Consider the following 23138-nt stretch of genomic DNA (forward strand, 5'->3'; position numbering starts at 1 on the left):
CCACAAGACAACTCGGGAACGATCTTGATGGCTATCCAGGCCTTGTGTACGGATATAAGGACAAGGTTGCCCTTACCCCAGGGGACGATCCAGCAGAGCCTGGACCGTCGGGAAGCCCACCGAGCAAGTGGAGGTGAATCCATCCCCCTCCTCCTTTCCAAACTTCACAGCCTTCACCTCCTTCCCCTCCACCGAGGGAGGAGATGGCGACGACGGGGCGGACGACGGTGGTGACGACGGAATGGACCTCCCATCACCACCCATTTGGGCCTCCCCACTTACAAAATTGGCTCCTTGCACGCCATGATCACCAGGGCATCTGAGCTGTTCCAGCGCTGCCCTGAAGAACAGAAGGAGGGTTTCCTCTACCAACGGCTGGAGGCCAAGAGGAAGACTGTCCTCTCAGTCATGTTACTGGACGACATCTGGGACGAGGGGCTGGCGCTCCTGAAGAACCCGTCCACGGCTCCTGCTAAGAGAGACCGGTAAGAAAAGAAGTACCGGGTCCCGTACTCCACCCCCATGTGCCTCAGGGCACAGCCGTCCTCAGATTCAGTGGTCTCTGCTGCGGCCAAGAAGAAATCGGCGGGGGCGACGGCTTCGACTTCAACGTCCCCGCCGGCCGGCAAGGGAAGAAGCTGGACGCCATGGGACAACGGGTCATCTCGGCGGCAACGACTATTAAAGCGGCCAACGCCCTCGCGATCGTGGCACGCTACGACAGGGAGCTGTGGTTCAAGATCGCTCCCCTGCTGGACTTCCTCCCTGACGACAAGAGGGCCGAGGCCCTGGAAATCCTACAGGAAGGCGAGGTGGCTTCGGACCACGCCATTACGGTGGCCACAGACATCGTCGACACCGGCTTTCGCCAGATGGGCAACGGCGTTTGCCTTCGCGGGCGTGATTGGCTCAAGGCCACCAACTTTCGCCAGGGTTCTGGACATGCCAGTCGACGGGAACAACCTGTTTGGCAAAACAGTGGATGAGCCACTTCAGGCCATCAAGGCGGACACCGAGATGGCTCGGGCCTTGGGTGTTCTTCAACAACGACGGCCGTCCTTTTGGAACTCCAGAGGCAAGTAAGGTGCCTCCAAAGGATTTGGAGGCGGTTCCTCTTCGTACCGCCAAGCGGCCCGCTCTTTGTCGCAGGAGGCCTACAGAGGAAGCGGCAAGACAGGAGGATTGCGTCGTCATCGCCAAGGAGGCCAAGGCTGCAAGACCGCGATGAAACAGGACTGAACCGGCCGTGGCTTCTGGCCCCCACTGGAGCACCCCAGTGGGAGGCCGGCAGGTGAAATTCATCTGCGTGTGGGAGTCCATCTCCACCGACCATTGGGTGCTAGATGCCCTGGCCTGCGGGCACACTCTGGAATTTCAGAGAAGGTGTCCCCGTATTCCACCCGTGTCCAGGAAGGAAAACCATGTCTCACAACGACTTCTGGAGGTACGGGCGATGCTAAGAAAGGAAACCATAGAACTCGTCCCAAAAAGGCTCTGGGGCTCCGGAGTGTACTCGCGGTACTTCCTCGTTTGGAAGAAGACCGGCAGTTGGCGACCCATCCTGGACCTTCGTCATCTAAACAAGTACATCAAGTCTCAGAAATTCCGGATGGTCACCCTCCAGCACGTACTGGGACAGCTGGAGGAAGGTGACTTTCTATCGTCGCTGGACTTGGAGGATGCCTACTTCCATATCCCAACATCACAAGTTCCTGTGATTCCTGGTCCAGGGCGGCACTATCAGTTCAAAGCCCTTCCCTTCGGATTGAAGTCAGCGCCCAGGGTATTCACCAAGTGGCTGGCACCAGTGGCGGCGCGGCTGCGCCTGCAGGGGATCCACATCTACCCCTACCTGGAAGATTGGCTCATCCGCGCAAAATCAAGAGATGTCACCGTCGATCACAGAACTGCTGGATCTGGGATTCTCGATCAACTTCGCGAAATCCCACTTGGTACTGTCGCAAGTCGCCCTCTTCCTGAGAGCCAGACTCGACACAGTGGCGCGATTGGATTCACCGTCGGAGGAAAGGACGAAGGCCATCCTGGGCAATGTACAACGGCTGTTGACCATGGGCATGGCCAGGGTGAGGTCCAGCAAGTCCCTACTCGGCATAATGTCCTCGTGCATCTACCTCGTGCGCCTATGCAGGCTGCAGATGAGACCACTGCAGGAGTTCCTCGATGCCCATTGGATGCAAGCGGCAGGCAGTTTCGAAGACAGGATCTCACTCAACGAGACTTTCCGCCAAGCGATCCGGTGGTGGTGGCACCCTCGCGCATCTAGTGACGGGCATGGATTTTCAGACCCCGGCACACCAGAAAATGGTGACGACGGACGCCTCCCTGGAGGGATGGGGAGCTCACACCGGAGTTCTCCACGCAAGAGGCCTTTGGCTCCTGGAAGAGAGGTCACTGCACATCCATGTTCTGGAGCTCCGAGATGTGTTCTGGGCCCTCAGGTTGTTCCTTCCGTCCCTCAAGGGCAAGGTGGTAAGGGTCTTCACCGACAACGCCACCACAATGTTCTACATCCGGAAACATAGGGCAGCAGATCCCCAGCACTATAGAAGGAAGCGCAGGATCTGTGGCACTGGACCGTCGCCCAAGGGATGTTTCTGGTACCCTTCCATCTGGCAGGAATAAAGAACACCATTGCCGACTCACTCAGCAGGGAGCTGCGCTCGTGCCACGAGTGGGAGCTGCGACAGGATCAAGTGGATCTCCTATTCCGACGATGGGGCAATCCCCAGAGCGACCTATTTGCGACAGTGACAAACGGCAAGTGCCAGAGGTTCGCCAGCAGGTTTCACCAGCCGGGGAGCATGGGCGACGCCTTTTCATTCCCCTGGGACGTTCTGTTCCTGTATGCGTTCCCACCGTTGCCGTTGCTACTGCGACTCATCAGTCAACTCAGACTGTCCCGGTGCAGGATGATCCTCGTCGCACCGGCATGGCCGAGGCAGATTTGGTTCCCGGACCTTCTGGACGTGTCAGCGTCCCCCCCAGTCAAACTGCCGACGGACACTGATCTTCTTGCCAGAAAAGGAGGCGCCATCCTCCACCACGACCCGGGGTCACTGAACCTACAGGCCTGGCTCCTGCAGCACCAGAGTTCGGAGGGTATGATATCCCGGCGGACTGCAAGGAGGTGCTTGCAAAGGCCAGGGCGTCCTCGACTCTCAAGTGCTATGGACACAAATGGAAGAGGTTCTCTGTCTGGTGCCGTGAACAGAAGGTTAACCCTTTGTGGATTACGGCCCCTCAAGTGCTGCCGTATTTGCTATCGCTGGCCAAGGCAGGGCTGGCTCAAGCCTCCATCAATATCCATCTGGCTGCTACCTCCCGCTACACCAGAACTCTGGGGCGGTCATCTCTGTGGTCCCATCGCCTGGTGAAGGAGTTCATGAAAGGACTGTTTCCGATCGTTCCCACCGGTGAAGGCCCCGGCCCCGGCGTGAGAGCTCAATGTGGTGCTGACCAGGCTCATGGGGCCCCCATTCGTGCTGCTACATTCAGCACCGTTGAAGTTCCTGTCGTGGAAGACAGCGTTTCTTGTGGCCATCACCTCCGCACGACAAGTGGGAGAGATCCAGGCCCTTTCCTTTAAACCTCCATACCTGACATTCCACGAGACGAGGGTGGTGCTGAGGACGCACCCCTCCTTCATGCTCAAGGTGCCGTTGGACTTCCATCTCAACGAGCCCTTGGTGTTACCTGTTTTCTTCCTGTCGCCTTCGTCGCCGGCCGAGAGGACTTTGCACTCGCTGGATGTGGCTAGAGTGCTGAAGTTCTACGTGGACTGCACGAAGAGCCTTCGGAAGACATCACAGCTGTTTGTGAACTTTGGACCTGTGAATCAAGGGAAGGCCCTCTCGAAGGCTTCCATTTCCAGATGGCTCTCCGACTGGATTATGCACTGTCACCGGTTGGCAAACCGACCCTTGCATTTGTATTTGTATTTATTTTATTTGTATAGCGCAGACCAGGCCCGGAGGCTACCAGGCGCATTCCTTAAGGCAATGGTTACATAAGTTGCATACAGTGATAATATATCAAACAATAAATATGGCATAGAAATAGACATAGATAGGTAGTACAACGATACATGGATTGTCAAGTAGTACTTCCTTACACAGGTTATTGCAACACGTTTTCAGAATGTAGCTTAGGCATTGTAGGAGGCGAGCCAACATTTGGCTCTATGTTTGAAAAGGTTGAGGGAGGGGAGGTTTCTGATAGTAAAGGGGACAGCATTCCACAGTTTGGCTGCCAGGACTGGGAAGCTAGAACCACCAGCTGTTTGGAGCTTGTATCTAGGTATCAGTAGGCTCTGGTTCAGGGTAGATCTAAGTGAGCGAACTGGAGTGTACAGCGTGAATCGTGAGGAGAGATAAGTGGGGGCCAGATTGTTCATGCATTTGTAGGTAAGGGCAAGCGATTTTAGTGAGATCCTTTGGGTGACTGACAACCAATGAAGGTTCTTCCTGGTATCCGAAATGTGTGCAGATCTGGGGATATTGAGGGCTGCCCTGATGGCGTTATTTTGTATGATTTGGAGCTTGTCTAGGTTACCCTGATTAGTGCCCTGGTACAATGCATTGCAATAGTCAAGTTTAGACATGACCAGGGTCCTAGCAAGGGTAGTACAGTTGTGCGAGGAGAGGAAAGGGCGACATGCTGTGATCAGCTTGCAGGTATAGGCGGCGGCGGCCGCAACTGCATTAGTTTGTCTGTGAAGGGAGAGGGTGGAATCGAGGTAGATTCCAAGCGTTTTTGTGTCTTTGGAGACTTTTATTATATTTCCATCGATGTTAAAGGAACTGAACATAGGGTTCAGCTTGTTTAGTCTTTGCTGAGTACCTAGGATGAGGAGCTCTGTCTTGTCATTGAGACAGAGCTCATGTTGGGCCATCCATGTTTGAATGACATGGTAAACATCATTCAAGGCTTTTGAGTCTAATGTGTAATCACCCGTGATGGGGATGAGTATCTGGGTGTCATCAGCATAATTTGTGTAGGTGACACCCAGATAGTCAAGCACATCAAATAAGGGTTTAGTAAATACATTGTAAAGGGTAGGGGATACACACGATCCTTGGGGGACTCCGCACGGGACTGGTGCAGGGTCAGCCGCGGAGGTGGGCGAGAATACCCTCATCTGTCTGTTATCCAGGAAGGATTGAATCCAGTTTGTGGCCAGGTCAGAGAAGTGAGCTGCAGTTTTCAGGTGGTGACAGAGGATTTGGTGATTAATCAGATCGAAGGCAGCAGATAAGTCTAATAGTAGTAACAGGGCTAGTTTACCTTTGTCTTTGAGATCCTCAATTTGGGTCTTGAGATCGAGGAGGGCTGTCTCCCTACCGTGCTTCGGTCTGAAGCCGGATTGTCTCGTGCCTAGTAGGTTGTTTGATTCCAGATAGTTCTGTATCTGAAGATAGGCTGCTCTATCTAAGATCTTTAGCAGAAATGGGACCGTTGTGATAGGTCTATAATTGGTTGGAACCTCCGGGTCAAAGGTGGGTTTTTTTAGGAGAGGGATAACCCAAGCATCCTTTAGGTTATTGGGGACCACTCCCGATTGAAAGGAGGCGTTGATGAAAGAGGTGATAAAAGGAGCAATGTCATGAGCCGACTCCTTAATGATCGGGGCTGGACAGGTGTCCCCTTGGCAGTTTGAGGGTTTTAAATTGCAGATGATTTTTTCAACCTCCAGAACGGTGAGTGGTGTGAAGCTGAACGGCACCGGGGAGTCAAGGGTTGTTATTTTAGGTGGCCTGGTATTGCTAAATGTAGGGGTCTGGAGGGTATTTTGTTTGGCGTTGATTTTGGATTGCAAGGTGGATATTTTGTTGAGAAGGCCCTCCGAGAGCCCATTCGACCAGAGCGATCACTGTTACCACGGCGTTCCTGTCTGGTGTGCCCCTGCTGGACATCTGCAGGGCTGCTACGTGGAGGTCGACGCACACCTTCACGAGATTCTACTGCGTCGACCCCGATTCCAGCGAGGAGTCCAGAGTCGGCTAGGCAGTGCTGCGCAACATGTTCGCCTGAAGGTGGGCCTGGTGAGGAGGTAAGAGATGCTTAATGTTGAGTTGATGAAATGCTTAATGTTGAGCCTTGCCTCCTCCGGTGGTTGTGCATGTGTGTACTGCTATGTATTCTTGTATTCATGAGCATGTGAATCCATGCCAGACCCCATGCTGGAGAAGGAACAAGTTACTTACCTGTAACTGTTGTTCTCCAGAATGGGTATGGCATGGATTCACATGCGAACCCTCCCTCCTACCCCTCTGCGGCTCTTCTCTTGGTCCTACTGCCACTTTACGTGCTACCAAATCTGAAAATGGCTGCCATAGGAGGGGCTTAGGTAGAGGGCAGTCGTTGGCTGGGGGCAGTATGGCCCAGAGACCAGTGATTGGTTATTAGGAGAAAGATAGTTCAGAAATGAAACTGAAACTGATTTTCTTTTCTTTACCGAGGATTCCCAGCCTGACGATGGGGAATATTCAAGAGCATGTGAATCCATGCTGGAGAACAACAGTTACAGGTAAGTAACTTGTTCCATACGGTTAGGGAGAATTCTCATTCAATGGCTATAGCGACCCCTCAGCAGCTTTGCTGAATTTCTGGAGTTTATTTTCCACCTGGTAAGAGTATACCCTTCTTTTCCCCACTCTTACTTGTATTTTGCCATGTGTATTTCATCTGTTTTTGTGATTGTAGACTCTGGAGTACACCACTTCAGTAGCCCCCTTCTTTTGTGTGTTACACAGCACCTTCAGTGCAGTGACACAGGGTTGTCTTTTAGACTTCCCACCGACTCCATTTCTGAGGCTGACTACTGTCCCCCAGAAAAGGGTAAAGTTGCCATTAATTTTACTTAGGCATTTAACCACAGATCCAGTACACCCCACCTTACATGGAGTACTGGAAAGGGTTAATCCTTAGACCTTTTTATCTGTACCTCCTAGAGCATTGTTTTGCTCTTTTAACATTTAGACTTGGCTGGTGGCAGTGGTATCTACCCTAACTTTTCTATCGCGATTTATACTATATAAATGTGGTATTGTTTTAGGCTATTATATTAGCCTCGAACTTAAACCCGCGTGACCAAATACTTTTTCTTTTGGCTCCGGTCGGGCTTCTTCGCCATTTCTTTTTGTTAAAGTCCTTCTTGTCTTTTACTTTGCGCGGCAAACCAGGGTTGCCTTCTTTGTTCACTGTCTTTTAGCGGGCTTCTGCCAAGAAGCCCTCCTCTAGGCACCTGGGTGTCTAGGTGGGCTGAATGCGAGGGAAGGGTGTAGTCACCCCCTGCTCAGGGTACCCTAGGAAACTCAAGTCACACTTTGCCATGATTAGCTGAGGTGGTTGTCTGGGCCGGACAACCCCCCCTGCTGCTTGATTGACAGCCAGGCTGTGTGAATGGGGGATTTTCGCATAAAAGCAGGTCTCTTGGGCTAGAAGTCAGAGTTACCACCGGAACTACAAGGAACCAAAGAGAAGGGGAGAAGTCATCGGCTGCTGCAACTATCCCATCCCGGTGAAGCCCTGCTGCAGTCCTGAGCTATCTACCCTTCGACGACCAGAGAAGATCCAGTCTGGCGTCTTCTTCCCTTGAGCTTGGTGGGGGTAACCAGCTCATCTTCTACAGCCAGAGGACCCTCTTCGTGGTCGAAATCGCTGCACACTGCTTTAGTGGTCCGGATAGCCATCTGAAGAGCCTCTCCTGTTTTTAAGGAGTGCACCTTTTATTCACCGTCGCTGCCGCCGGCTTCATCCCTGTGTGGTGCAGACCCCTCCAGACGTCGTCCTTCGGATCGAAGCTCCAGGAACCGAGGGTCTGCAGGAAACTACCAGGAACAACTGCCGTGGCACCAGCGTCTTCCTTGAATAAGGTACCTTGACCTGCTCGAGGAATTAGGGTGAATCCCTTTTCTTCGCCTCCGAGGCTTGCCCTTGTCTTCCCTCCTTCTTATAACTTTTGCTTCCTCTGTTGACAATATCTAAGTACTCCTGGCTATGTTGAATCTTGAACTATCCGACTGTGTGATCCTCGACAACAGGAACCCAGTTCCACTTCACACTGGCTCCTGCCTATTGACTCTTGAATTTCTGTCTAAAAGTGTTCTTTGGTTCTGTCTGCCTTGACAAAAGTATTGCCTATGATTTTTTGTCCCCAACTTTCTCTGGGTATCTCAGGTGCTAAGTGTATTTTTGCCCCGGTAACATTTCTTGCTGCGGATACGTGTTTTTTTAGTAAGACCGAGCTGTCATTACTGTCAAAAAGTGATCGCAAGTGTATTCCCGGTAACGTCTTTTGTTTCGCAACACCGGCCCGCTAAAACACAGGGTACTTACCTTGAAGTATACCGTACAAAGTGAATTGGTTAGTGATAGTGTATTTTTATTTTCATAACAACATTTTATTGGGTTTTACAGATAATCACAACATCAACAACAATACAGTAATCGATATACGCATCAGCGTGATACTGCCATTCGAGCTGTCTGGCAGAGGGAGGTAGATCTTGGTGGTCTGATCGCTGTTGTCCGTGACCTTGTCTGTTCGCGGTGTTCGAGCGAGTAACCGTGCTCTCGGTCGAACTGATTTGAGTCTACAGTTCAATAAAGCGGGCTGCCTTGGAGCCATCTGGTTAGTGGAGGCCTTCTGGTGAGAGCTGGGAACGTGGCTGCGTAGTCCATGAATGGGTCCTAGACGTTCAGGGCTCTATTTAGGGATCCTGATCGGATTGCAGTGACTTTTTCGGCCACTGCTATGTCCCAACATTTGGACCACCATAGTGCTACTGAAGGGTCCGTCTTTGTTTTTCCACAACCAGGCCATTGCGATTTTCGCCGCTAGGAGTAGGTGCGTGCATAGACGGAGGATATGCCCTGAGATTGGGAATGAGCCTCCTCCTGTTTCGCCCAGAAGGATAACCCCCGGGACCCAGGGGATGGAGAGACCAGTGATTTCCTTGATGTGTTTTATTATCTCTCTTCAGTATGTCTCTGCCTTGGGGCAGTTCCAGACCATATGAAATAGTGAACAGGGAGCAGAGCAGCCGCGCCAGCAGGTTCTGGGGATTGTTGGGTTGGCCTTGTTGAGTTCAGCTGGGGTGACATAGTACCTGTAGCAGAGTTTGTAGCCACCTTCCCTGTTTGTGATGCACTGAGAACTTTTATGTAGTCTGGACCATATTTTCTCCCATTACTCAAACTCTGTTTCCCGTCCCAAGTCCCTCTCCCATTACAGCATGTACCTTTCTTTTGTGGATGGATCTGCTCTGTCTAGGAGACGATAGAGGGCAGAGGTTCTACGTCTTTTAGTTGGAGTTGTTAGTGAGTGTTCCCGCGCCGATAACTCCCTGGAGCTTTTTTCCCGGACCACCCTATGGAACAGCCAATGTCAGATTTGGGCATAGTGGAATCTTTCCCGCTCGTCCATCCCGAATTTTGACTTGCATCTCTCGAATGAAATGGGCATTCCCTCTTCTAGAAAATCACCAGTTTTCAGTAATCCGCCATCCCTCCAGGACTGGAAGCTGAGCGGGGGCATGCCTGGTGAGAAATCAGGACTGTTCCAAATGGGGGTTAGGGGACCCAGAGCTCCTCGGATGCCCCATTTCCGGGCTGCTGCTTTCCAGCAGCGGACTATTGTGGCCGTAGCAGAAAGGGGGCCGCTGTTTGCCTGTGGTTTTATGTTTGGTAAATGTGGGAGATCTGACGGTGTGACCGGGCACCAGGCCTCTTCGAGCTGTGTCGATTTCGGGATGTCTGCCTCTTGTGTCCAGGAAAAAGCGTGCGACAGCTGCGTCGCTAGAGTGTATCTGGCCAAGTCGGGAACTCCCAGACCGCCTTGCGCTTTCCCCCGCATCCTTATTCGTTTACCGATTCAGGTTTCCCCCCCTGCCTCCCAGACAAATTCCTGAATTTTCTTTTGCGGCGCTGTCAGGGCAGGACCCGGGATATGGATCGGCAATGCTGTACAGTGGTACAGCCATCTGGGGATTAGGTTCATTTGTATGGCGGTAATCCGCCCGAACCAGGAGATTTCGTGGGACTTCCACCTCTTTAGGTCGTTTTGGAGTTCTTTAATTAATTGCGGGAAGTTGCTTGAGTAGAAGCGTGATGGGTCATTAGTGATATTTACCCCGAGGAATTCGATTGATCCTTTCGCCCATGGGATCGGCATTAGGGGGCTGAGGGTAGCTCTTTCCTGCTTAGAGAGATTGATTGCTAGGGCTAAGGATTTGTCCAGGTTTACTCTGAACCCTGAAAGGACCCCAAACTCTTTGATCTCTTCCCATAGGGCCCCAGTGACGATGCTAGGTTGGATGCTGTTATCAACACGTCGTCCGCATATAGCGCAATTTTATATTCATAGCCTCCCACGGATAACCCTCTTATCCTAGTGTTTTGTCTGATTCTTGCTGCAAAGGGCTCCATGGATAGGGTGAAAATCAAGGGTGAGAGTGGGCATCCCTGCCTGGTGCCCCTGGATATATGTATTGCTCTGGACCTGGTGCCGTTTACCCGCAGTTGTCTGGTGGGAATTTGATAGTTGGCCATTACCCATGTTATGTAATTTGGGCCGAAGCCAAAGTGCTTGAGGACAGCCCGTATGTACCCCCAATCCACCAAGTCAAAGGCTTTATGGGCATCTAAGGATATGACCTCCATTCCCACCTCCAGTTTGTGGGCACTTTCAATGATATTTATCGTTCTCCAGATGTTGTCGTGGGCCTCTCTCCCCGGAGTGAATCCTGTTTGATCGCGGCCAATCAGGTTTCGCAGAATCGCCCCCAGCCTGCCGGACAGAACCTTGGCAAAAATCTTGACACCGTTATTCAGGAGTGCAATGGGGCCGGTAGGAAGTGGCCAATTTGGGGTCTTTCCCGGGCTTATGTAGCAGGACTGTGAGCGACTCCGCCATTGAGCCAGTGACCGATTTCGAGGACAGGAAGGAGTTAAATAGGGCCTCCATCTGGGGTGCTAGAATTCTGGCATACTTTTTATAGAAGTTAGCGGATAGTCCGTCTGGGCCTGGGGCAGTGGATTTGAGAGGTTTATTGGCTTCAGTGATTTCTTCGGTAGTGATGGGCGATTCTAGGGATTCCAGCTGAGACAAACTTTGGGGGGGAATAGTTCGCAAATATTATGGCAGGTTATCAATGCTGTGGGGTTCCCCGACATTATGGCTTTGTGGTGCCTCACCAGTTTGCTAATTCTATCCATCTCAGAGTAACGTGTTTTACCATCTTCTCCCACTAGTTTGAGGATATTGTTTCGGCTGCAGATCTTTTTCAACTTTTGCGCTAGCATTTTGTTTGCCTTATTCCCTTTACTACAGTAGAACTGTCTTGTGAAGGCCAAGGATTTGGCAGTTCGGTCGGCGCAGTGCATTTCTAGCGCTATTTTGGCCTTCCTCAGAGCTCTCTCTGTTTTCCTGGAGCTGTGTGACTTCAATTCGGCCTCTAGTTGATTTACCTTATTCTCCAGTTTGGCTGCCGCGATGTTCAAGATTCTTCTCTGTTCCACTCCGGCACTAATTAGGGACCCTCTGACGACTGCTTTCATCACGTCCCAAATGATGTTGATGGGGGATCGCTCCGTTGTGTTCTCCTTGAAGTAGTTGGATATCGTTTCCTCCACTTCCGATCTGATACATTCATCTAATAGTAAGGAGTCATTCAGTTTCCAGTGTCTCTGAACAGGGTGCTTTTGGCCCGATATTACTAGGTTTGCGGACACTGGGGCGTGATCAGATATCATGCATGTGTGAATTTCTGCCTTGTTTAAGCATGGGAACAGTACCCCGGAAATTAGTATGAGGTCTATTCTTGAGAATTCTTAATGTACACAGGAGTAATGGGTATAGTCTCTCGAGGTTCCATTGAATAGCCTCCAGGCATCGACAGATTCGGTCTCCCTGAGTAGCTTAGCTAGGGATAGAGCTTGCACGAAGTCCGCTTTTGTAGGGGGCAGAGTTTTGTCCATTTGGGTGTTTGGCATGGAGTTGAAATCCCCCGCCCATGAACAGGTGCCCTTCTCGGAAGGCCAAGATGGTCGGGATTAGGTCCGAGATAAAGTTGGCTTGGGACGTGTCGGGGCCATAGATTGTAACGATAGTGATGGGGAGCTCCTCAAATAGGCCCTTGACTAAGAGGAAGTGACCTTCCGGATCTCTTCTTATTGTGATTTTAGATAGCGGGACCTTATCGCTTAGTAGTATTGCCACCCCCCTTTTTTTCTTTCCAGAAGTGGACGAAATAAGCTCTTTTGTACCTGTTGAATCTCACTCTGCATTCGTCTTCTTGCAGCAAGTGAGTTTCTTGGAGGAGAACCATGTCTCCGGATAATTGCGTATGTCTATGTTCGACTGATCTGTGCTTCCTTGGCGAGTTCAGGCCTTGGACGTTCCATGAGAGAACTATTACCTCGCTTGTATCAGCCATCTCCTCTCACTTCTGTGTTAGCTGTGTTTCGCCCTGTGTCCCCCGCTGAGACTTGTGCTATTGAGAGCGGTGCGAGATCGGGGTGTTGGCAAAGTTTAGAAATTGTTGTTGTTGTGACATGTTGTCGATTTGAACTCATAGGAGAAACGTCATCCTACGGCCACTGGGAAAACTGGTGGCACCAATGCGCTAGAAGTTGGCCAACTGGCCCGCCAAACTGAGATTAGTTGGAGCTTGAACGTTGCTCCCGCACTGTTATAGTAGTCGTAGGCCTTTTTCGTTAAGGAACCTCCATGCTGGGAGGATCTTGATTCATCCCGAGCTGGTGGGTTCCCTCTGCCTTTGGTTCATTGATTCAGGAAGAATAGTTGTCATGTCCTGGGGATCCTTGTTTCTCTGGTGGAGTTAATGGATGGTCATCCCGGGTTGGAGTCCTTCTTCGGGGGGGCCACGGAGTCTGCGTTTCCTTCCGGATTTCGACCAGTTTCCAGTTTCCCTGCCCGGACTTTCTGGGGGGTGCACGGTTTCATTCTTCGGATTCCAATTCACCCTCTGTTCTCCTGACACCCATGAATTTGTCCGCCTCTTTCAGTGAGTGGATTTGTTTCTGGGCCCTTCCCATGTGAATCTGACTGAGGTTGGGAATCCCCAGTGGTATGGGACCTTCTTTTCGCGCAGCCACTCTGTGAATGAACGCATAGCTTTTCGTTTTTGGAGAGTGGAGTTCGCTAGGTCTTGGTAGAGTGAGATTATGGATCCTTGGAAGGTGATTTGGCGCATTTGCCTTCCCTTGCGCATGATTTCCTCCTTGATTTGGAAAAAGTGGACTCCCTCCAGGGCTTCTGGGCGTAGTGTAGATGCCTGTCTAGGGATTGTTCTGTTCACCCTATCCAGTTCCAGAGGTGCCTCATCTGGGAGGATAATTATGAACCTAAGCAGATCCGAGACGTAGCTTTTGAGGTCTGCATCTGGGATGGAGGATGGAATCCCTCGTAGGCGGATATTGTTCCTTCGGGACCGATTCTCTGCGTCCTCCTGCTTCGATTCCAGGAGGTCGCATTTCACCTCCAGGGCAGCAATTCTATCCCTGTCCTGCTCCTCTTCAAATCTTTGGTCACAGACCTCGGATTCGAGTTCTGCTGTTCGGCGTTCTACCTCCACCACTCTTTTGTCCAGAGAATTGATTTTTTTCGTGACCTCTTCCGTGCTTTTCTGGATTTCTTTGGTTAGTGCTGATAGTAGATCTTGGAGATCGGCCTTTGTGACCATTTGTGATCGGCTGTGAGCTGATGCAGCTGTGGTGGACGTGGTGCTGCTGGTGGAGTCCTCTGGCGGGTCCCCCTTTTTGGATATTTCGATAGATTAGCTGGGCATTAGGGCAGCGATGTCCGTTTGCTTGGATGCCTTCCCGCTTTTTGACATTTTGCCTCTGTTAGGTGATCCCAGCCACGCTTTCTAAGGAGTGTTCCTGGCTCCCCTCCGCAGGTGAGGGGCCCAGGAGTCAGCACTTGTTTCCCACCCTCCCGGGCTCCAGGTTCTGCTTCAGATTTTCAGATGGGGAGGGGAGGGTGTGAGTGCGCAACCACTTGGCGGGCCGTTTGCTGGCTGCAGTGGGATCCAGTGGGCACTTTGATGGATGCGGATTAGAAGTGACGAGGCTGCTTGCAGGAGGGTGAAGGTTCAGGACACCGCTGGGTCTAGGTGAGTGTCCTGATTTGGGCCCCTTGAGGATAGGACTGGTGGCAAAAGTTGGCAGGGGGACCGGGAGCCAGGCAGGACTCAGATGGGCCCTCCTCCCCCGCAACCCCAACTCCTCACCTGCTTCAATTCGGAGCGCTGTGTCTTTAAGGGCTGGGCTTTTGGTCTGCCCCCGGGTGAGCCACTCGTGCAGGCCGGCAGGTCTGGTGTTGCTGGAGGGGCCAGAGACCTAGATGGTCCGCCGGCAGGGGCTCACTCCACTGGCTTGATGGACGGCTGGATGCTGTCTGAGGCGGGCACGGCCGACAGGCTGCTGTGCCTGTTCGGCGGTTCTCCGCCCCTGGGAATATATTCCAGATCCCCCGCCGATGCGGCCGGGCCTTGTGGGTGGAGCGCAGGGCCCCATTTCAATGCAGCAACAACCCTCCGGAGCGTTGGGTGGGCTGCGGCAGCTGGCGGATCTGCCCTGGGATGATCCGGGCAGGCACCCACGAATTGCCTCCGCTTTGGGTCCCACACGGGGGTCAGGCGCGGCCCCCTGGTTGACGGTGCTGTGGGGTGCAGCGGGTGATTGCGCTCAGATCAGCGCCGTTGGAGGGGTAACATACGGGTGCTAGGCGGGAGGAAGGGAGTAGGAGGCTCCGGGGCAGTGGGTCTTGAGCAGCGGTGTGTCGCTGTGTGCTGGGACGCCTCATACCTCAACCCCTGGAGTCACCCGGGAGGGATGCCGATGCAGGGTGTTATGGTCCCGGTTGCAGGCTCACTCGTCGGAGTGCTGGGTAGCCTGCGAGCGAGCTGGAGTCATTTAGCGGCTTTGGCGGCGTTAACATGCCTGCTCCTCCCCCTTATGGACGTTCTTCATGCTTTGGGGTCACGGCGGCCATCTTGTCGCTGAGTGGGTCCTGTTGTGAGAACAGTCTGAATCATGTTGGATCGGCATCGGAGCGGGGACCCACTCGAGCGGTCGCTGCAGCAGGGTTTCCCCAACAAAATGCTTCAATTGAGGATCCCAACGGGGTCTGGAAACGGCACTATTGTTGTGCGGCACATTGGGCCAGGCAGGAGCTCCTAGGAAGACATGCCGATCACGGCAGCTCCGAGCCACGCCCCCCGTGATGGTGTATTTTATGTGTGTTTTTTTAATTAATAGAAGTGTCTTGTTTACAACAAATGGTTTAAAATAAATGTACTTATATTTTTTACCTGAAACCTTGAGTCAGTGTTTGCTTGAGTCACAGTAATTGTGGTCCCTTTGTGTAATCTCTGCTACTGCACATATACTCTTGAGATAAGCCTGGCTGCTCCACTACTGCTACCACTTTAACATAGTAGTATAGGCGTGTACCAAAGGTAAAACTTGTATTGCCACCTGTAGTCTTAATTGTGTGTAGTGGTCCCTAAGGGCACTGCACAGGATTCTGCCTAACACTGGTGTACAGCAGTGAGGATTTGGAAGTAGAGTGATTACACTTAGTGCTGCTGTTGCTTGGGTTCAACTAACCACAAGGCTAACACCACTAATTCTATTTAACTAAGAAATCATGTCAAATATAGAAAGCTACACTGAAGAGGGTCTTTTGAACTACAATGCTGAGGTTTTGAGAACCATGTGTAGAGAGAGGAGTCTTTCTGGTAAAGGAAAAAATTCTGAATTGATTGCAAAGTTAATGGGAAAACAAAGTCTGGAGAGTGGGTCAGAAGGGCCTACCCCTCCAGCAAATGTGGATACTGATGTTTCTGATTCTGAGAGTGTTCATTTTGAAGAAGTAGATGAGTCCTTGTTAGGAAACCCTACAACTCCTTTGCCTGCTCAGAAAGCACAACCTCTGTCCACAGGGACCCCCACAGTTCCTACACTTACTCCTGAGTTTATTGCACTTGAGAAAATGAGACTTGAATTGCAAGTGAAACGTATTGATGCACAAACTGCCATGAAGCACCAAGAGTTAAGGCTCAGAGAAATTGAGCTGAATCATGAACTAGAGATGAAGAAATTGTCTATAGAAAATGCTTCTCTCCCAGAGTCTTCTAGGTCTTCCAGCCCTAAGAGACCCTGTATGCCAAAGGAAATGATTGGTATGTATGAGACTAAACTTGATGTTTTGGATTGGTTAGCAATGTTTGAGTACAATCATGGGATTCAAGGTATCTCAGGGAATCAGCTGATTCCCTGGCTTTTCTCTAGGCTTCCCCCTGTTGTAAGTGATGCTGTAATGGAGTTGGGGGAGGAGGAAAAACAGGATTCTGAGTGTGTGAAGGTAGCATTAATAGCTAGATTTAGGAAGACCCCTTCCCAGTATCTTAAGAGGTTTAGAACCTTCAAAAAGCATGATGGTACCCCTTGAGCTACCTGGGTGTGTGAATGTTTGAAAAACTTAGATGGTTGGGTTAAGGGTTACAACGTGAACAATTATGAAGGTTTGCGGAATCTTGTAATGTTGGGGTCTATTTTTGATGTCTGCTCCCCTGAGCTCAGACAGCACTTGGCTGATTCAAAGGAGATAGATCCTAAGAAACTAGCTAGGGCTGCTGACTTGTGGGTTGCCAACAGGGCTGCTCACAAGGATTCTGGGGTAACTCAGAGAAAGGATGAGGGAAATCAGCCAAAGAAAGACAACAGAGAATTCCAATAATTCCAATCCAAAAGAGGGCCCCAAACATAAGCAAGGTAAGCCACAAGGGAAACCGAATCAGGCTAGTGTACCATCTGGTCCCAAACCAGATGGAGGTCAGAACAAACCCCCATTCCAGAGAGCATTTGGGAAATGCTTTGTTTGTGGATTGCCTGACCATGTAAAAGGAGATCCCAGATGTAAGGGTAAACCTTCAGGGGTCAACACTGTCTCCTTAGCCTTCTCCCAGGTGGATGAAGTAGCTATGGCCAGTGGAAACTTTCAGTTACTAGCTGATGAGCCCATGAGAGTCTCAGCTAGTGTTTCTTTAGTGTCCTTGGGTCTTTGGGAACAACAAAATTTAGATGTCTACAACTTAATCCCAGATAATACTAAAGAGTATTATAAAGATAGTGTTCTTGTGAATGGTCAGGAAACCCCTGCCATCAGAGACACTGGAGCCAGCATAACTGTGGTTGATGAATGTTTTTTCAAGGACGAGGATGTTGCTAAGGCACCCAATCACCTAACCAAGTTAGTTGGAGGTCCTGTGCAAATGGTTCCCCAGTTACCAGCTCTCATCCAGTGTAATGACATGACTGTCGGAATACCTGTAAGTGTGCAGAATAACGTACCTGGGAGGGTCCTGCTGGGTAACGACCATAGCCCCCCAGCAGAAGGAAGCAGGAGCTCACAAGGTCTGCAAGGGAGAGAACCTTGAGAGGCTCTCCTGGGGACATGATAGAGGAAACTATCACCCCAAGCCCACAGGACTTACCTACTGCAATTGCAGGTCAGATAGAGACAAAGGGGAAACCCAAATCTGCCAGCAAGAAACCAGCAAGCACCCCTGTGCCAAGAAGGACATCTCCTAGACTGTCCAAAGTCACATCTGTGATTCCTCCACCAGCTGAGGCTGAGTGTGAGGTTCAACCCTGTATGGTTCAGCTAGATACTGAGGAATCAGATCTAGAAGAAGATCTTACTCTGGTAGGGGATATTGACCCTGTTGACCATCCTGAGCTGCAGTCTTTACTGGCAGAAGGGTGGCCCAACATGGTAGATTTCAGCAAGGGACAGAGGGAGTGTCCTACCTTGGAAGGTCTTTGCCTACAGGCAGCTTCTCAGCTCAATGGGACTGAGCCTGGGAAGTATAGGTTGCACTGGGACGATGGCCTCTTCTACAGTGAACCGACTGAGTCAACCCCTGGGGACTACAAAAAAACTTGTAGTACCTCTAGTGAACCGACTCAAGTTTCTGCAGTTAGCCCACAAGATACCTTTGGCCGGTCACTTAAGTTTTAAGAAGACCAAGGAAAGACTCTCTCTTTACTTCTACCTGCCTAAGATTGGCTCAGAAGTAGACAAATTCTGCAGGAGTGGCCACACTTGCCAAACCTCTGGCAAGAGTGGAGCCAAGAATGTGGCACCCTTGGTGCCTCTCCCAGTGGTGGGAGTTTCTTTCGAGAGGGTTGGGATTGACATTGTTGGTCCTCTTGACCCTCCCACATCTTCAGGCAACAAGTTTATCCTGGTTGTAGTGGATCATGCCACTAGATTTCCTGAAGCCATACCTATGAGGACTGTTATGTCTCCGGCTGTGGCTAAGGCCCTACTTGGTATTTTTACCAGAGTAGGTTTTCCTAAGGAGGTGATACCTGACAGGTGGTCACATTTTATGTCCCACTACATGCAAGCCATGTGGAAAACCTGTGGAGTCACCTACAAGTTCTCAACTGCCTACCATCCCCAAACCGATGGGTTGGTGGAGGAGTTTAACATAACTATGAAAAGCATGATAGGTGCTTTAGAAGAACCCCTTAAGAGAAAGTGGGACCTTCTACTGCCATGCCTTCTTTTTGCATATAGAGAAGTCCCTCAGGAGGGAGTAGGATTCAGTCCCTTCAAACTTCTTTATGGCCATCCAGTCAGAGGTCCATTGGCCCTGATTAAGGAGGGGTTGGAGAGTGCTCCTTCCCCCAAGCCAGTCAGAGTGACTGACTATGTGATAGGTCTCTGGAGGAGAATGTCACACATGATGGCAGAGGCAAGTGATAACATGAAGGCTGGACAAGCTCTGGTCAAACATTGGCATGACCAGAAGGCTAATATGGTTGAGTTTACTCAAGACCAGCTTGTTCTTGTTATGGTCCCCACAAGGCAGAGGGTCTTGCAGGACAAATGGATAGGACCCTTCAAAGTTGTGGGTAAACTTGGAGAGGTGAACTATCTGGTGGATTTAGGCAATCCGAAGGAGGCTCCCAGAGTCTTTCACACCAACTATTTGAAGGCTTATGTCTCTCGACCTGATATAGGAGCTTTCCTTCTAGCTTCAACTCAGGAGGAGGAGGAGAGTGAACCTCTACCTGACCTCCTCAGAGGCTTATCTTTAGATGAGCAAGTGGAAGGAGTTGATCCCTCTTCCAGTCTCACATCTGACCAGCAGGATGAGTGCAAGTTACTGTTAAATCAGTTTGCCTCCCGGTTCTCACTTTCACCAGGCTTGACCCCTTGGGGCCAACATGATATACTCACTGGTGACTGTTTGCCTGTCAAAAGCAGGGGGTACAGAATGTCTCACAATGTAAGAACCCATATAAGGAATGAGGTCAACAAGATGCTTGATCTCGGGGTTATAGAGCCCTATACTACTCCGTGGTCTAACCCAGTCGTGCTTGTACCAAAAGCAGGATCCAAGGAGTTGAGATTCTGCTTGGAATATAGAGCTCTAAATGCAGTCACCAAGACTGATACCCATCCTTTACCTAGGACAGATGAGCTGGTGGACAAACTTGGTGCAGCCAAGTACCTCAGCACATTTGACCTAACGTCAGGCTATTGGCAAATAGCCCTGACAACCATGCCAAGGAGAAAACTGCATTCTCCACCCGAGCTGGCATCTACCAATTCAAGGTAATGCCTTTTGGACTAAAGAATGCACCTGCTACATTTCAGAGGATGGTCAATCAAGTTCTGAATGGGATGGAGGACTTCTGCATGGCATACTTGCATGGCATTGCAGTGTTTAGCCCTACATGGAAAGAACATATTGAACACCTAGGCTATGTATTGCAGGCTCTGGAACAGGCCCATCTGACCATAAAGGCAAGTAAATGTCAAATTGATCAGAGTACAGTGGTCTACCTTGGACATGAGGTAGGAGAAGGTGAAATAAGGCCATTGCCTAGCAAAGTACAAGCTGTACAAAACTGGGCCACCCCTACTACTCAAACACAAGTGAGCGCCTGCTTAGGTCTCACTGGGTATTACAGGAACTTCATAGAGAACTATGGGACCATAGCTTCTCCCTTGAATGTAATCACCTCTCCCAAGTTCCCTAAAAAGGTCAGGTGGAATGAGAAGTGCAATCAACCTTTGAAGGTCTAAAGAAAGCCCTTTGTCAAGCAGTCCTAAGAGCTCCTGACTATCACCAACTCTTCATTGTACAAACTGATGCTTCTAATGTAGGTATAGGTGCAGTTCTTAGTCAACTGGATGAGAAAGGTAGGGAACACCACATTTGTTTCATCCGCAGGAGGTTAAACGATCCTGAGACAAGCTGGGCAACAATAGAACGTGAATGTTTTGCTATTTTGTGGTCACTGACGAAGTTTAGATCATACTTGTATGGATCTACCTTCATCATTCAGACTGACCACCAACCCTTGAGATGGCTGATGCAAATGAAAGGGGAAAACCCAAAGCTACTCAGATGTTCAATCTACCTGCAAGGATTTGATTTTTCCATTGAGCACAGAGCAGGAAGTCACCACCAAAATGCTGATGGTCTCTCTAGGATGTTTGTAACCGACTAGAGGTATGAGAACCATCCAGGAGTGGATTAAATCCTCCTGTCCCTTAGTCTGGGGGTGGGGGGCGAGTGTTAGGGAGAATTCTCATTCAATTGCTAATTTCCCTTACCTAGTGAGTCCCTCAGCAGCTTTGCTGTATTTCTGGAGTTTATTTTCCACCTGGTAAGGGTGTACCCTTCTTTTCCCCACTCTTACTTTTATTTTGCCATGTATATTACATCTGTTTTTGTGATTGTGGACTCTGGAGTACAACACTTCAGTAGTCCCCTTCTTTTGTGTTACACAGCACCTTCAGTGCAGTGACACAGGGTTGTCTTGTAGACTTCCCACCGACTCCATTTCTGAGGCTGACTACAGTCCCCCAGAAAAGGGTAAAGTTGCCATTAACTTTACTTAGTCATTTAACCACAGATCCAGTACACCCCATTTTACATGGAGTACTGGAAAGGGTTAATCCTTACCCCTTTTACCTGTACCTCCTAGAGCATTGTTTCTCTCTTTTAACATTTAGACTTGGCTGGTGGCAGTGGTATCTACCCTAACTTTTCTACCGCAATTATACTATATAAATGTGGTATTGTTTTAGGCTATTATATTAGCCTCGAATTTAAACCCGCTTGACCAAATACTTTTTCTTTTGGCTCCGGTCGGTTTTATTCGCCATTTCTTTTTGTTAAAGTCCTTCTTGTGTTTTACTTTGCGTGGCAAACCAGGTTTGCCTTTTTTGTTCACTGTCCTTTGGCGGGGGTCTGCCAAGAAGCCCTCCTCCAGGCGCCTGGGTGTCTAGGTGGGCTGAATGTGAGGGAAGGGTGTAGTCACCCCCTGCACAGGGTATCCTAGGAAACCCAAGTCGCACTTTGCCATGATTGGCTGAGGTGGTTGTCTGGGCCGGACAACCCCCCTGCTGCGTGATTGACAGCCAGGCTGTGTGAATGGGGGATTTTCGCATAATAAGGCCGGTCTCTTGGGCTAGAGATCAGAGTCGCCACTGGAACTACAAGGAACCGAAGAGAAGCAGAGAAGAAGTTGGCTGCTGCAACTATCCCGTCCCAGTGAAGCCCTGCTGCAGTCCTGAGCTATCTACCCTTCGACCTCCAGAGAAGATCCAGTCTGGTGTCGTCTTCCCTTGAGCTTGGTGGGGATAACCAGTTCATCATCTACAGCCAGAGGACCCTCTTCAAGGTCAAAATTGCTGCACACTGCTGTAGTGGTCCGGATAGCCATCTGAAGAGCCTCTCCTGTTTTTAAGGAGTGCACCTTTTGTTCACCGTCGCTGCCGCCGGCTTCATCCCTGTGTGGTGCAGACCCCTCCAGACGTCCTCCTTCGGATCGAAGCTCCAGGAACCGAGGGTCTGCAGGGAACTACCAGGAACAACTGCTGTGGCACCAGCGTCTTCCTTGAATAAGGTACTGTGTTCTGCTCGAGGAATTAGGGTGAATCCCTTTTCTTCGCCTCCAAGGCTAGCCCTTGTCTTCCCTCCTTCTTATAACTTTTGCTTCCTCTGTTGACAATATCTAAGTACTCCTGGCTACGTTGAATCGTGAACTATCTGACTGTGTGATCCTCGACAACAGGAACCCGTTTCCAATTGACACTGGCTCTGGCCTATTGACTCTTGAATTTATGTCTAAAAGTGTTCTTTGGTTCTGTCTGCCTTGACAAAAGTATTGCCTATGAATGTTTGCCCCCAACTCTCTCTGGGTATCTTGGTGCTAAGTGTGTTTTTGCCCCGGTAACATTTCTTGCCGCAGATATGCGTTTCTTTAGTAAGACCGAACTGTCATTACTGTCAAAAAGTGATCGCAAGTGTATTCCCGCTAACGTCTTTTGTTTCGCAACACCGGCCCGCTAAAACACAGGGTACTTACCTTGAAGTATACCGTACAAAGTGAATTGGTTAGTGATAGTGTATTTTCCGTGTGGTTTTTGAATTAATAGAAGTGTTGTGTTTACAACAAATGGTTTAAAATAAATGTACTTATATTTTTTACCTGAAACCTTGAGTCAGTGTTTGCTTGAGTCACAGTAATTGTGGTCCCTTTGTGTAATCTCTGCAACTGCTCATATGCTCTTGAGATAAGCCTGGCTGCTCCGCTACTGCTACCACTTTAACATAGTAGTACAGGCTTGTACCAAAGGTAAAACTTGTAATGCCACCTGTAGTCTTAATTGTGTGTCGTGTTCCCTAAGGGCACTGCACAGGATTCTGCCTAACACATACCTATTGCTTCAGTGAATAAGGTAGACACTACTTTAACTGGCTCATAGAATGCCCCCTGAAGACACCCTTGACGGCAGTAGGAAGTGTTGAACTCCAGCAGATTTTGCGTTAAATCGAAGGAGGGGTTGTGTTTACGGAGCCAAGAGATTCCCAATACGACAGGGAAATGGGCAGCATGGATTATATCAAACTGGATCTCGTCATAGTGTTGGAGGATAAACACTGGGATCCCTTCCATAGTGTGAGTAATAAGTCCAGTGCTTAGTGGCTTAGTGTCTACATCTTCCACCTTCTAGTCTTCTATCCTTTCTACTTGGCAGAGGCCAACCTTCTCGG

The sequence above is a fragment of the Ambystoma mexicanum genome, chromosome 5q (assembly GCF_040938575.1).
Source record: "Ambystoma mexicanum isolate Mex_15411 chromosome 5q, UKY_AmexF1_1, whole genome shotgun sequence".
Taxonomy (NCBI): Eukaryota; Metazoa; Chordata; class Amphibia; order Caudata; family Ambystomatidae; genus Ambystoma; species Ambystoma mexicanum.